Below are 14,919 nucleotides of genomic sequence, written 5' to 3'. Positions count from 1 at the left end.
AGCTCCAACAGCAATTGTCTAATCACCAGGTGACTAGTCCCTGCTCTTCCTTTACCTAGCTTTGTACCACTGTGTGGGGTTACACTTACCGTGTTATTGCAACTATTCGATTTTAATAACAAGAGGTTGTTTTGTGCAGAATGAGCTATCTAGGGCCCTAGAACAAGATCTAGCATAGGGGACTACATGTGTGGGATGACAGCAGAGGCCTTGAAAGTACAAACAGGATGAGTCCGGAGGGTGCTGAGCTATCAGTAACTCACCATTGGTGAACTGCTGGTCAGCAGAGGCATTCGGCCTTGGGAGCTGGGCAAATCCACTTTCAGAGGTATCAAAGAACAACTATCCAACATATGTCAGAACGACTGTATGCTAAGATGGAATAAATTCAGATGTAACATGCACTTGCAAATCAACAACAACAACAAAAGGTTAGCAAAAATATAAATGCATGTTAGAGCATGTAAGAGCATGTTAGCAACATACAAAAATGACCCCAAACACTACTACAGCAGAGGAAGAAGCCGTCAACAACATACTCCTCCCAGCAGAGGACTCACAGTAAGTCCTGATTAGACTGTTAAGACTTTAATTAGACTAGCAATAAATTCTTGGCTTTCTGCACAAAGTGTGTTTCTTTTGCCATTAGTAAGACTATGGGTGTAAGAAACTCGTGGGAATTGAAGCAGCCTAGTTGGTAACTTGGATGCAGCAAATTGGCAACACTGGACCTCATGAACTCAGGCTCCAAACCACCTGCACCTGCCAGACGAGTTTAAACAAGTCACTTCTATCTCTCTGTGCCTCATCATTTTTCATCAGCAAAATGAGGGTAGAGAGACTGACCTCTGCTGATGGAAAACACTGAATAAGAAGAGCGAGGTAGTACGAATCAGTCTTAAACTGGCCTGAAATTCAATACTGAATTTCACAACTTGTCTCCCTCTGGAATTTTTGAAGTCTCAAAGTTCAAAGATTATCAGGCTCTGACTCCCCAAGTGCTGAAGTTTTATTCCTGCTGTTGACTTCAATATAAAGCGAGAGAGAGAATTGTTCCTGTACCAATTTCTCCAACATATACAATTTGCTGATCTTATGTCAGCTCCACAGTAAAAAAGGTCCCTTTAGAAATTTTTTCCAGGAAACAGATAGAAGCTATGTGCCAAATTTGTTAAAATATTTACCATTTTTTAAAATAATTTGTACACTGTGATCGTTATTAACTACTTCTCTAATCTCTGTTTGGAGCCATCTATATTATTATTACACTATAATCTTTACTATTCACACACAAAAAGATAGGTCCATTATATACTTTTATACAGATTTTATATTTCTTTAAACTTACTCACGGCTGTTCAGAGAGGTTATCAAAAGGAGAGGCTTCACTTTCAGTTCAGAATTGTTGTAAACCAGGGTAAATTCTTCTGTCATATATATTCATGCAACTAAACCAGAGGCCTGTGACACCAAATAAAATTTAGGTGCACTAATGAGGATATCATTAATCTTAGCTTCACTTAAACCCCAAATACAAGCATACTAAAATAGTGTGGCCAACAACTGTGCTGGCATAGCCAGACACAACGTATAAGCATTTTACATGAGGATGTGAGCAAGGTAACCACCAAAGGGGCAAACGAGGATGTGCGTGGCTGCATGCAGGAGGCATTCAAGTGAGAAACAGTTGCCAGAGCAGTTTGGCAGAAGGGATTATAAATAGGCAGGGCATCCTCAGGAATGTGCAGGACAGATGACAGGCAAGAAAAAAAGAAGAGAAATATCATCAGAAGCAGACGTGACATCTCCCCCCAACACGGACACGTTTTGGGGATAGGGCAAGTAGCACAGAAACACCAAGCATAAAGAGGAAGCGATGGAGAAGAAGAATGAACCCATTTTGGTTCTAACTTCTCTCACCAAAGTGCTTTCCAGCCTGATCACCTCCACCACTGAGGCTAAGCACCAACAAGGACTGCGGCCATCAGTGCTAACTATACAGTATCAGCTCCATGGTATTGTAAACTCACAGCTAGTTTCGAACACGAGCGTTAAAAACTAACCATTTTATGTATATAGTGATGAGGCTGATGATGACAGGTAAGATTTAACTACTAACACGAAGTGTGCTGTTCATGAATGAACAATAATATAACAACGATATGAATGATAATAATGGCAATGATGATAGTGAAAACAATAATAGTGAGTTAAGTTTTGTTTTAAGGCTCAAAACGGGCCTGTTTTGTCAGCCTTCTAAATGCTTCCCGCACAGCAAGCTCTAATTCCCATACATACATGTACATATATACATATATGTGTACATTTGTGTGTGTGTGTGTGTATATACACACACATATGTATGTATGTGTGTATGCGTATGCAGTTGCAACAGCCTTATATAAAATGCATATATAGCTTTGGAAGGGTAACAGTAGTCCTGGTATCTGCCAGGGACACCCTAGTTTAAGGAAGGTCAAGTAAGCCAGATCAAATATTGTCCAGACTTATTCCAGCTCTGCACAGAAATGGTTAAGGTTGTTTTTTTCTGATACTCTGCCTGAACAAAAAATTAATTTGTCCTTTTGACAAGTGTGGAAAATTGTCAGGTGTAATACTAACTGGTTTTGCACACTTTTTTTGTAATACCATCTGGCTAAGCTATAAAAAAAATGACACTTAATATGTCACTTGACTGAATTATTAAAGCATGCTAATTTACTATGTATATGTAAGAAAATGTAACATTTAAGTCTCCAAAAGAAAAAACTCAACGAAGGTTCTTAGTTTCTTCCTCAACCTGAAGTCAAATTAAGAAGAAAAAGAGACTACACTATACCATATATCATATTTTCATTTAAATCATTTTTTTTTCACCCACTGAACAGGACACACACACACACACACACACACACACACGCACACACACACACACACATGCACACACAAACCTGGAGTGGTATAGAGGAGTCTTAGGGTGTATTTAATTTGCTTTAGTGTTTGTGTTTGAAGAAACATTATGTGAAACGGCTGCAACTGAAAATAAAACTTTACTAAATTCATTAACAACACACTTCGTGAATCATTATCACTACTTATATAAAAAAACTGTTAGTCCTTAACATTTATATCCTAAATTAGCTGTACGTACATAACGCTATGGAGCTAGTGCCATAGAATTAGCACTGACGGGTATATCCTGTTGATCTATGCTGTCACAGTGTCACAAAATACTTATACTTTTGTTGGCCACAGTATGGCTATATTTGAGTTCAAGACAAGCTAATATTAATTATATCCCAAATACTGCATTTATACTGTGTTAAGTGTCATAGGCCTCTGCTTTGGCTACAGAACAGGATTACTGCTCTCGGAAAGGACTCTTCTAGCGATGTTAGCACAACCTTCAGCTGTTACATGTAATCTTTGTTACTTCTGATAAATCTTCAAAAGATGCCTATTTTTTCGGTGCTACCAAGCGTTTGGCAGGACGAACTCCAGTGAAAAAAGCACACAGGAACATCACATAAGTTATTCCCCCCGCCCCCGGAAAATCTAGGAAGGAAGTCAGAACTGCTGAATTACAGTGGATTCCTTGAACTGAATTATGCTTACTTAGTAAAGGAGATTTAACCTTTTTTTTCACCTTGTTGTACAGCCCAGGTTATCTTTTTACCCAAGTGGTATTTCATGTAGATTAGCAAAGAGCCTACTGAAATCACATACCTGTAATCTGTTCTCCTATATAACAGTGCCAAATCGTAGAGAAATCAGGCCTTAGAGTTAACTGTTGCATTTATTTCTGTAAGAAAAATGTGGAATAGAGTTTGTCAGTCTACAAATAGGTCTTCAGCTGGAAGTCTGTTAGCGTGCCTTAAAGATGATGAATAACGGGCTAACCACCAGCGGCCCCCTCTCCCTGTATCCCTTCCAAAATTCTTCCGAGTGAAGAGAGAAACTAAAAGATGAGTTTGTCTCCTGTTTCACTAAAATGGTAGCAAATCTGAATGAAGCTGAGAATTTGGGACTTTTCGTACACGAACTAAGTGCATCCTAATATCAAAAATGAGATCTGAACTTTCCTGAAAATCTGACCTCCCTCTTTGGGAGCTCAAATATTCCCTATAGGTTTCTGAACTTGTGACTAGCTTGGAAAGGTTTTGTGCATGGATTTAGAAAGACAAGCAGTAGCAGTTCTGCTATCTTTTGTGTTATTGATAGGTCATTGCTATATAGTAAGGTGCAATAGAAACAAATCTTTAAAATTTCACTTTAACAAAGTGCGTGTAAACATTCCCAAAGACTTGAGCATGGAGAATCTGCAGGCTTACTTGAGACTGGGTTTGCCCAGTATTTTCAATATCTATTTTAACCTATTGTTCGACACCAGAAATTGGGAATTTATGTTTACTCCAGCAGCTGCAAATCCTGGTGAACGAGCTTCTTCCTAAAAGCCAAGAAAAATGTCTTGCTGCTTCTTCACTAGATTTGTGCTTCATTATGAGTGTGAATTATACTTGTTAGAATTAAAGTGAAAAGAACGCCTAAAAAACTCTGATACAGCTTAGCAGAAATTCAAAGTTTCTCCAGAGGAATATGTGAGAGCTTTTGGATAACAGGTATAAAAAGCATTCTCTGTCTCTATACAACAAACGGTGTAATTCTATCCATTTGCCGTGAGGATAAATTCATCAATACAAGGAATTTCTCCATTTACTCTAAAAGCATAGTGATGAAGGAAATTCAAGACCCAGCTGGAGAATTTTATCAAAGGAATAAAGGTGAACCGTGAAACTAGGAATATAGCAGCACTAATGAGGAGGGATGCATCACAGGATTTTCTAAGCTCCAAAACTTAAAAGGCTCTGAGTACACAAAGTTGAGGCTCCATTAAGTGAAGTCTCAGCCAAGACACTGACGGATCACTTGTGGGGAATAGTAGGCATACGCAGTCATTTCAGAAATACATAAATTTCAAAGAGATGCATCTGGAGTGCTCTCCAAAGACATGGTAAACTCCAAGTGGGATGAAAGTTGATAACAATACTCAAAAAGACTCTATAGACATTAGGAGGAATTATTCTATAACATCTTTCTTCAGCTATGGTCTGAGAACGGCCTTTCCTTTTGGATGGTATCTTTACCATAGTTAGGTTCATCCCCTTTGCTTCTAGGCTTAACTTCTTGTCCTTTGCACCTGGGAATGCTTCTTGGAGCTGCTGGAAGTGTCAGCATCTTCTTTGCATAGTAAAGAAAAGGAATAAAAATATGTGAACATCTGCCTCAGAATTTCCTTTTGCTCTTTACCCATACCTTGGTGATGCTAAATCCGTAGTTTTGGGTGAGAATCTCAGCAAATATGAATCAGCCTACCGCTCCTGATGTAACAAGGGAGTGATCCTGGGGACAGCAACCTGGGTGCCAGATAACCAGACTTTTTGCGGTAAAGCTCAGATCTTGGTCAGAAGATCTTAGGAAAGGTGTCTCAGCTCTAAAAAAGCATCTTGGGCAACCGACAGCGGTCACTCAGCTCTTTGGGAGGCAACCATCCATCCCTAATAGCAGAACCAAGCCATGGCCAGCAGTGCAGTGCCCAGCCACAGAGCAACTCTTTGAATCCCACATTCCGGTGCTATTCTGAGGCAGATATCAAAATGGCAGAACTGTTTGGGTAGCATTAAATAATTCAATATGTTACCTGGCAGCTTTCAGCATCTTTCACTTAAGCTAGTTTCAGATAAGTCTTCTTTAAGAAGACTCTCTACTTTCATTTATCTTGAGACTATTCTTCGAGAGTTGACCGTGTCACATTTTCCTGAAGCTAAGACTGTCTAAAGATCTAAGTTAACTGAAAAAAAATCGCTTTCATTTTCTAAGCTAAAATCTTGTAGAAAACTTTGTGCCTAGAAGATTCTGTAGTTTATGCACTGAAGTCTAAAACACTATCCTAGGCATTACGCCAGAATTCACAACTATCTTAATCTGAAAAATGTAAATTTTTGCAGTTATGACGACCAAGTGTCCAAGTTGACTCTACCCTGACAGAGCATAAGGGATCAATCCAGTGGCAGCTGAAGACCCCTGCACTTTCCTGCTAGCCGATGGACTTTCTGCAGCACTCCCAGTACACCAGGGTGCTATGCATGGCCATCTCTGATCATGCTGGGCTTTTACACGGATGCCCATCTCACTTGGTGCGGTCCCAAATCCAAGGAAACAGAAGCATGATTCCGAAACCCTGAAACAACTGTCCATCCATTCTCTTAGTACTCAACATTCATGCAAGGTCCCAATGCAGTGGGGTCTTGGAGACCTGGTCGGCGGTGCTTAAGCTAGGCCTTGCTTTGGCTATTGCATCCTACCAGTTACAGAACATGCACATTGCTGTGAGCGAGCACACCTTTTCATCAGGACACATGTCACAGCCACAGCAGAGGAGCACTTAATCTCATACCCATAATCCCCTTGAGCCTCTCCCCGAATTCTACATATATATTAACTGGAAGTCTTAGGCATGGATTCTTTGTATATATGATGACTGTTACGAAAAAATGCTTTTTTTTGGTTGTTATAAATTTATTGGCATTTTTGAGATAGCTGCAGTTCTTTTTTGGGCAAAGAGTTTCTCGCATGTGTGTTACGGTAGGTAGCACATCACATATACAGAATTTCTAATAAGTGTTTGGGGACACTTCTGAATGCTCTCAAAACAGAGTGACTCAGAGAATAAAAATGGCTTTCCCAGGGCACGTCTATGAACTGATCATCATTTGTAGCTCAGAAAATTGAATAAATTTTGGTAAAAAGTTACACATATCTTGCACTAACCTTACTGACCCTTTCTTGCCCACAACATACTAATCCTTCCTCTTTGATTCTTTATTTTAAGAGCTGATGCTATTCTTCATTTCAGTCAACGCAAATGTGATCAGGAAACTCCCTCCTTCTTCCCCCTCCCTAGGCAAGAACATTGCAAGTAACTGAAGTAAAAGGCTGAAATGGAGAAATTATTATACCAAAGAGGAAAAATAGGCACTAGGGAAGTGAAATGTTTAAAATGCTTTTCCTTGGTTAAAGGGAATACTGGTCTTTTTATGAGGAAAAAAAGAGGGCTGATCAGGGAAGGATTACAATCCAGATGAACCATATTGTCTTGTCTTCCCTAAAGCATGAGTTTCCTAGGTGGGGAGAAGTTGCGGAAAGGAATTGGTAGTTGAACAAACAATTTTACTGCTAATGAGCACTCCCACCCGTCTCCCTCTACTTCAAGAAAGATCGGTTTCTCAAAAGAAATTCTGGTGTTGAATTTGCGAGATTTCTCTGCCATTAAGGAAAGTAGCTTTGTCCAGGTAATTATTACCAAAATAGTTGCTCAGATTTTCCATTTAATGAACAACTTTTTTTCATATTGCATTATATCAAACTTTAAATTCAGCAAAATACTGTTTTAATAAAGAAAAATCATAATAATATTTATTATTTGAATTAAAATTAAAAAATAAGGTTATTTCTTATCATTAGAAAAGAGATCCATTGCAAAATTGCAAGTTTTCTTTAGTTCTTTTTCTCAAGGGGACAGATATTGTCATCCTACATCATCCTAAGCTAAAAGAAATATGTAGCTAACCTCTGTGTAGGCGACTATTTTCTCCTTTCTAATAACAAACCTTTGTACATAACTTGCAAGCCCTTCAGTTAATTATCTCTGAGAAACCTCGATTAAGGTTTCTATTTATTTTTCATTGGCATAGTCAAAGAAGTGTACATTAGCTAAATAATACATAAATAAAACGTCCTTTATCAGAAACTGAAACCCACAGATGATGTATGCACAATTCATTAACTTTTTTAATCTCAGTTTCCGTTGAGAGATAAACCGTAGAACCAATTGCCCAAGAACAAAAATAAATAAATAAAGATTCCCGGTTATCTTCATTATCCAATAATTAAACACAAAAACCTTTCAAGTATAATGAGAAATGAGGTGAAGTGAGAAATATTCTGATTTGGATAGCATTCAAATAAACAAAAAAAGCAATGGCATATTAAGAATCTTTTCTCATCTATCACAGCCTAATGACAACATTTAAATGACAGAACTAGGTGAACTCTATTGATATTACAAGTTTTAGAAGTCGGAGCAGAGCTGAGATTGCAAGATCAGGTTATTTCTGAAGCAGTGTCCTGACAAGGAAACATTTTGAACTCAATTTATTTCTCACCTAGAACAGACTTTTAAAGCGATACCAATTTAATATGACTCTCCAGTGTCTACGGGGATGTGTAGCCTTATTCTCAAAGAAACCGTAACTGCTCACAAACTTGAAAGGCTTGAAAGCTTAAATTGCAGGAACCAAATGATCAAAAATTTCCTGGTTTAATTGTATGGTAGACTAAGAGCAAGCATTCTGAGATTTTTTCATAGACCACGCTTTGCACAATTAATGTTGCAACACCGTGACAACCAGGTAGCAAGGGACTGTATAGCAGGGGAAGGTGTTTTTATTTTAAAGTAGGGCTGATTTCACCCATTCACACAAACAGTCTAATGCCCCATAATCCTGGCACTGAGAAGTGTGGGGCCAAGTGGTTTGGCCAGGGCTAATTGCAGCAATGCAGAGCACAACTGGTGCTGAATATAGAGCCATCACCACATCCAACTTCTCCTTACGCTGGTAACGAGGTGCTGGTTTTTGGGTGTGCCTCTGCATACCATTCCGGACCTCACAGCGACTGTGAGGTGCCTACTGTTTTAATCTGGGGTTAGGCTGTCCCTCGTTTTAGCCTGTCCCTTCATTTTCCTGATCTGAACAGCCCTTAGTGCCTGCTGTTCTTACACACCTTTAGCCACTCATGGTGCTTCTGCACCCAGACATTCCCTTCATTCTCCTTTAATACCAGTCTTAATGTTCCCATTACAAACATCTACATGATGGCAACTACAGAAGTCCTTTATATTGAAAAATAATGGGAAATGTATAATGTAATTTAATGGTATTAGAACAAAAAGAGAAACCAACCGTTGACAGGTTTTCTCTTGGCTTTGGACATCTAACTTGTTCCATTAGTCTCCTGAGGTTCTTTCTGCAAGGAAAGAGAAAAAGATGACTGCAGATATTTGATCACCCAGGTCAGGCTTTTTATTACATTGTATAGTTGCATATTTTATACACCCCCCCCCCCCACATACATATAGACACATTGAAATATATCATCAAATATGGCACAGTTTTTCTGAGAGAAAACCTAAAATTTGCCATATTGCTTACACTCAGAATGAAGCAATTACATATATATGTATATGTATGTATATATTATACAGTAGTTAATTTGAAAATGTTACAGTTGTAACTTTACAACCAGTGGAAATAAAAGCAGCAATAGTACCAGCAATTCTGCCAATGAATAGATAACCATTATTTTATATTCTATCTTGTTGACTGTTAGATGCTATACAGACAAGGGGCAAAAGCAATCTAAAGTGAAATGCCAAAGCAGCATCTCCTTGGATAAAGAACGATGTGGAGGTGACCAAGCAGTAACAAAGGCAACAGAAATATCAGAAACTTTATCCAAGGGTGCTGATTCAAGAGAACTGGGGAATTTTGTGATTCAGGTCACAGCTGTTAGCAGTGATTCAATTGCTCTTTGTAGACCTGCGAATTCAGAGGCAGCCAGGTCCCAAGTCAGGTCCAGACAGCCCCTCCCGCACGTCCCCCCAGGAAGATTTGCCCAGTCTCCCGGTTTCATTAAGGGCTTTCTCAGTCCCCCCTTCTCCAGTGATGCTCTGTGGAGGCTGATCCTCAAGGGAGAAGGCAGTTCCCAGCTTGTACTAGTAGTTTTGAGTACTACAAGCCCTACCTGCTCAGAAGACCAAAATCAGGGGGCTTCTTTCATTATAAAGATGCATACTGCATATGCTGTGACAATAAAGCTCTTTGTACTGGGATCAACCGTAGGCAGTCCTCAACTTCTGGAGTCTTTGATTTTGCGCGAACAGCTAGGCAAGGAGTTGGAATGCAAACGATTCCCCAGGTACCTGCAATACCAAGAGACTGAACAGAGACATGTTTTTGCATGATGATTCACAAATCTTAGGAACAACCTACAAACCACTTTTACATTTGATGTCATTTTAAATTTTGAAATCCAAGATGCCATATGTTGCACCTGAATTTATTTTGATTTATGACTTTTTTTAAACATAGAAGTATAGCAGGGCTTATACTTAGAGCTTAAAGCAAAGCAAAAAAGAAAGCAAAAAAGCCATAATGCAAGTTCTGTTACTTCTTCGTCGTAGTCAGCCTGAGAAAACAGTGTGAAGGAAATTTGATCAGTACTTGTGTACTCATCAAATGGCATCAGCAAAGTTACCACCCATGAATAAACTGTCCAAATGTATCAATATCCCACTGAATAAACACCATGTTTCAATTCCCAGGTTTCAGCAATACGCTAGAACGGACAGCGGCCCAAAAGTGATAATGAAAAATGATTTGTAAACAAAGGTAAGGTGTAATGTGAAATGCATTAATACAGAATTCCCACCAACTGATACCTGGCACAGCATTGCAAAATATGCTGGGACCTTTAAAATTTCAGGACTCATTCAAAACCATGTTTATCCTGATAGAGCTTCATAGCTTATGTCAACAATGAAAAAAAAAAAATCTGTTCTCAGTATGAAATCAACCAAAAAGTGAGTAATTGAAAGCCAGACAATTATATTATAAAAAAACCCTTGAAGCTATCAATAGTTTTCTGTAGCACAAATATTGATTTAGTCAGAAGATAAATATGCATCCATTTGAAGAACTCTGGAGAGTTTATTCATGCTGGAAATTAGTACATTGATCATGTCCAGAGATTTTCTATTCATCTTCTCCTCTCTACAAGCACTTGCTGTAGGCATGCCTGAATTCTGCAGAAAGCAAATGCCTTTGCTATAGCAATTCAATGTTTACTAGTGATGCTCACCATGCAAGGTTCAAAACAGCCTGCAAGTCATCTGGAAACATAAACCTACCGAGCTGGGTGTCTACATGTTTGTGTACATAAATACACATGTTCCTATGTGTATATATGCACTCATTTAAAAAATGGAATTGCAATAGAGTTTAAAACCATCGAGTGGAAAAAATTTAACTTCTGCTACATTTAACGAAAGCTGCTATGAAAACGCAACATGATTGATTTTGCCTTCAATTCTTTGCTTGCAATGAGCTAGGAATAAAGTGTATGACCCAGCACAGACACCATCAAAACGCTGACAGGTAATTAGCTAACCCCAGAGTGGCGAATGCCCCTGAAAGTGCTGATTAGGTGGTTGCTCCATAAAGAAATTAATTACACCTAAAATGGCTGCACAAAACATCAACTCATCAGTGAGAATACCACGGCTACAGCACGAGAGAGCAAAGGCATGACAGGAAGGGATGAAGAGCGAGGCTTGATAAGGAAAGGTCGAAATTTTGCTACCAAACTTCTCATCTAGATTTAGGCTTGGTTAATGAAAAGAGGCAGAACTCTGCATAACAGAGCACTAAACCTAATTTGAAGAAGGATTGTGTTTTATTTTTTGCAGCGTAAGAACAATATGTGTATGTTTTTAAAGCTGGCTAAAATATAACAGACTTGATGAGCAGAACATGTTAACATGCTAGTTCAGGCAATCATCATGTAAATATACAATTTCTCAAAAACTTGATTCAGGAAATAACGCTATAAAAATTAGTGAAATTGTGATAGAAAATATTTCAATAAATGTTCAACATAAAACAGCAATTAAATGTGATATACATGTTTATACATACATGTATCATTAAACATTGATATACATGTTTATATAAAAAACATGGGTTAGCTTTGAATATTTGGAAATGAAAGCAACTGAGATTTATAATAAAAATTAGTTTTCATTTTTTTGACAATCACTATTTTTTTACTACATGCTTTCATCGATTACCTCACTCTTGTCGTTAGTGCTTGTTATTGTATTCACAAGACATGGATCAGAGGTGGAAACCGTTTCCCAATTATCTAGTGTATCTCCAGCTCCAGTTAAAAAGTGGGAATTTCAGAGCATGATATATGACACGTGCAGTCCTTATTTCTTTAACAATTGCAAGACTGAAGATATACTTTGAATATTTATCCTGAAGTCCCTTTACTGAAAATGTGTATGTGTGTGTATATACATTTCTTAACCTTGGCTACACCCAGACCATTTTTAGCTACGTTTAAATCAGTGGTTTATTTACTTGATACAATGCGCTAGTCCTGGAAGTACTATGCAATTAAGGAAGGGGACGTGTCACATGAGATGTATCATGTCTAACATGGAACAAGGCAGAAAAAAATCTACTGATATGATTGAACTGGCTTTAAAATTGTGCAGTTTTCTTATGGCAACCATTTTTGCTAGTCATATCAATATGCTTGTTTTTATTTTCTTTTGATTTATATTTAGCAGCTGGGGGGAACAGTTAAGAATATAAACAAATAATAAGAGACATCCATTGCCTCCAAGCTAAAGAGAGATGAAAATGATGGAAGGACATTTTATTACATGAATTTCACTGGTAGGAAGCAAGGGGAGAGAAAGTGCAGTTTATCAAAAGTGTAGGGAGGAGTGGAAGAACAAAGAAATGGACTCAGGCCACCAAAGTAGCCTTGATCAGCTTTGATGACAAGATGATGCTTCCCTTCCAGTGTCCCTTCTGTATTCTGCATATTCTTTGAGAAAGAGCACTTAGGAAAAGTTGTCAGTGCTGCAGGATGCTCTGTAATACTCTTATTAACAGCTACTGCGCTAAGTATTTCTGGTATAGAAATATGAAATTCCCCAGAAGCACATTAGCTTAGGAGATGGGAAGATGACAATGATGGCATTGTATTCATAATGTTAACTTGTGAAAACAAATATTAAAAATATTTTTATCAAAGCAATATAAAGGGGTTATTTTAAACTTTGCAGTACTTTTTCCTAATAATTACTCATAGACTCTGTGTGCTTTCTCAGAAAGGATGATAAATCCTGAAAAAAAAGAACAAACCTGTCTTGGAGTTGAATTCTTTAGGTTATCTTACAGTTACTTGGCTTTCTTAATGTATTGGCTTTCACAGATATCAATATTTTTTACATTTTTAGTCTTATGAAGCCTTTTTGTGAAGGTTTCAAAGTAATTCCAAGAGGGCCACACCTTCAGAAACAGAATTGCCTCAAAAACTTTCTTACTACGGGAAAAATGAGTGGAGGACAATACGTCTGATGGACCTTGTTCACCCTTCCTTAGAGGTAGCTGAACAGGACATTAGGGAACAACTGAAGTGTTTCTGCTGTTAAGTAGTTTTTTAAGAAACGTTTTCTTTGGTGACATCATTTCCTTTTTATAAGCCAGAGAGTAGCATAAATTAGGAGTCAGGAGAAAATGCCACCAGGTGGAGCTGAGGTTTAATTTGGACTACAGACCGAGGAAAAATGCTGAAGCTATAAACAAATCTTTGCTTTCTGAGATCTACGAAGCAAGTGCATAAAGATAATTATTGACACAATTTCATTCCTTTCACTTCAAAGCACTTTATAGACCATGAACTAATTACACGCTAGATGTTAGGAGTTACACAGGAAGGTGAAGAAACTTCCCTGGGGTCTAGTCTGTTCTTTAAGATTATAGTAGAAGAGGCCCAGGTCAAGGTTCAAGAAAACACTGTTATTCTGAAAAAGCGCTTAAGAAAATGTTCAGAATTATTCTTGATTCAGGTTTCTGTCCTTAAATAAAGTCACAAAATAGTTCACAACTTATAGCCATAAATCAAGGAAAGCAAGAATGCTGAATGTTTTAAGTTATCTCATGACACCCAGTACACTTGGGCAAAGTCTGTTGTGGAATGGTCACTTCTTTTATCATTATCACAACTAATTCCAATGTGAAAAATAAGAAAAAGCCTCACACACATCTTTTGTTCTATTTTTTAAGCTCACTGTATAATTTACATTGTAAGTGCTCATTAAGGTGAAAAATGTCAGTACTGTAGAAAGAGCAAATAAATTACCTTCATTTCTTTTTTCCCTCTTTCTTATTATTAAGCCTGAGATCACAAAAAAAGAGTATACTCAATTAATATGGGAATGAATTTATAATATGTCAAATCACATGCTGGTCGAACACCATTACAGTTCATTTTAATTAGGCCTTTTTCACTGCCTGCAGACAAGAATATCTGTAGTAGACTTTAAAATACTATCACTACTGTTATATAGGTACTAGTGTTTAGAATCAATTATATTTTATGGAATGCTATGCTCACAATTTTAACATTTATATTGGATTACTGGTGTAGTTTCTGTATAACAAAAGTAGTTTATTATACAATCAATACTCATATTATTAAATGGTAATGCACCAAGTGAATTCAGCTATGCCAAACTGTAAATGTGTATTTTATTGTGGGTTGCACAGCTTCTGCTCCCAGATTTTCAGCTGATGAAAATTAACAGATTTCCATTTTCCTTAGTTCTGCTTAATCTAACTCTGTAATGGTTAGAGCATCATCCCTGTGCTTCTGCTCACTGTAAACTGCGTAGACTTGAGCGACTCATCAAAGCTCTGAATTCCCAGTTATGAGTGTGGGAGGGTAACGAGACCTTGTGATGTCCCCACCTTGAGGCTTCACAACAATGTTTCAAAAAAACCAAACATACCCATTTGGTGTTTTTGCCCCCCAGAAAAAAAGTGGCAGTGGCCATTTCATGACTTCAGCAGCTTCAGCAATAGGCAGTGAGGAAGCCAAAAACAAATCAATCAATTTGGGACAGCAGCAGCAGGGCCTCCCAGCACGCAGAGTTCCTGGGCAGTCCCATCGATTTTTTCAGCACTTTCAAGTTCCCAACTCAGACATTTTTCTGCATACCAATTC

At 38.0% G+C, this 14,919-nt stretch overlaps 1 long non-coding RNA gene across 1 annotated transcript; it reads right to left on the bottom strand.

Moving 5' to 3' along the window:
• Positions 1-269: 269 nt before the first annotated feature.
• On the bottom strand, positions 270-10,002 carry LOC112983700 (uncharacterized). Its single transcript, XR_003259312.2, has 4 exons — positions 9,862-10,002; positions 9,021-9,084; positions 3,727-3,802; positions 270-372 (listed from the first exon to the last, which is right to left on the bottom strand). It is a non-coding gene; the product is annotated as an uncharacterized LOC112983700 (long non-coding RNA).
• Between the last annotated feature and the right edge of the window lie 4,917 nt (positions 10,003-14,919).

The sequence above is a fragment of the Dromaius novaehollandiae genome, chromosome 8, assembly GCF_036370855.1.
Source record: "Dromaius novaehollandiae isolate bDroNov1 chromosome 8, bDroNov1.hap1, whole genome shotgun sequence".
Lineage (NCBI taxonomy): Eukaryota > Metazoa > Chordata > Aves > Casuariiformes > Dromaiidae > Dromaius > Dromaius novaehollandiae.
This window is presented reverse-complemented; position numbering and strand designations above follow the sequence as displayed.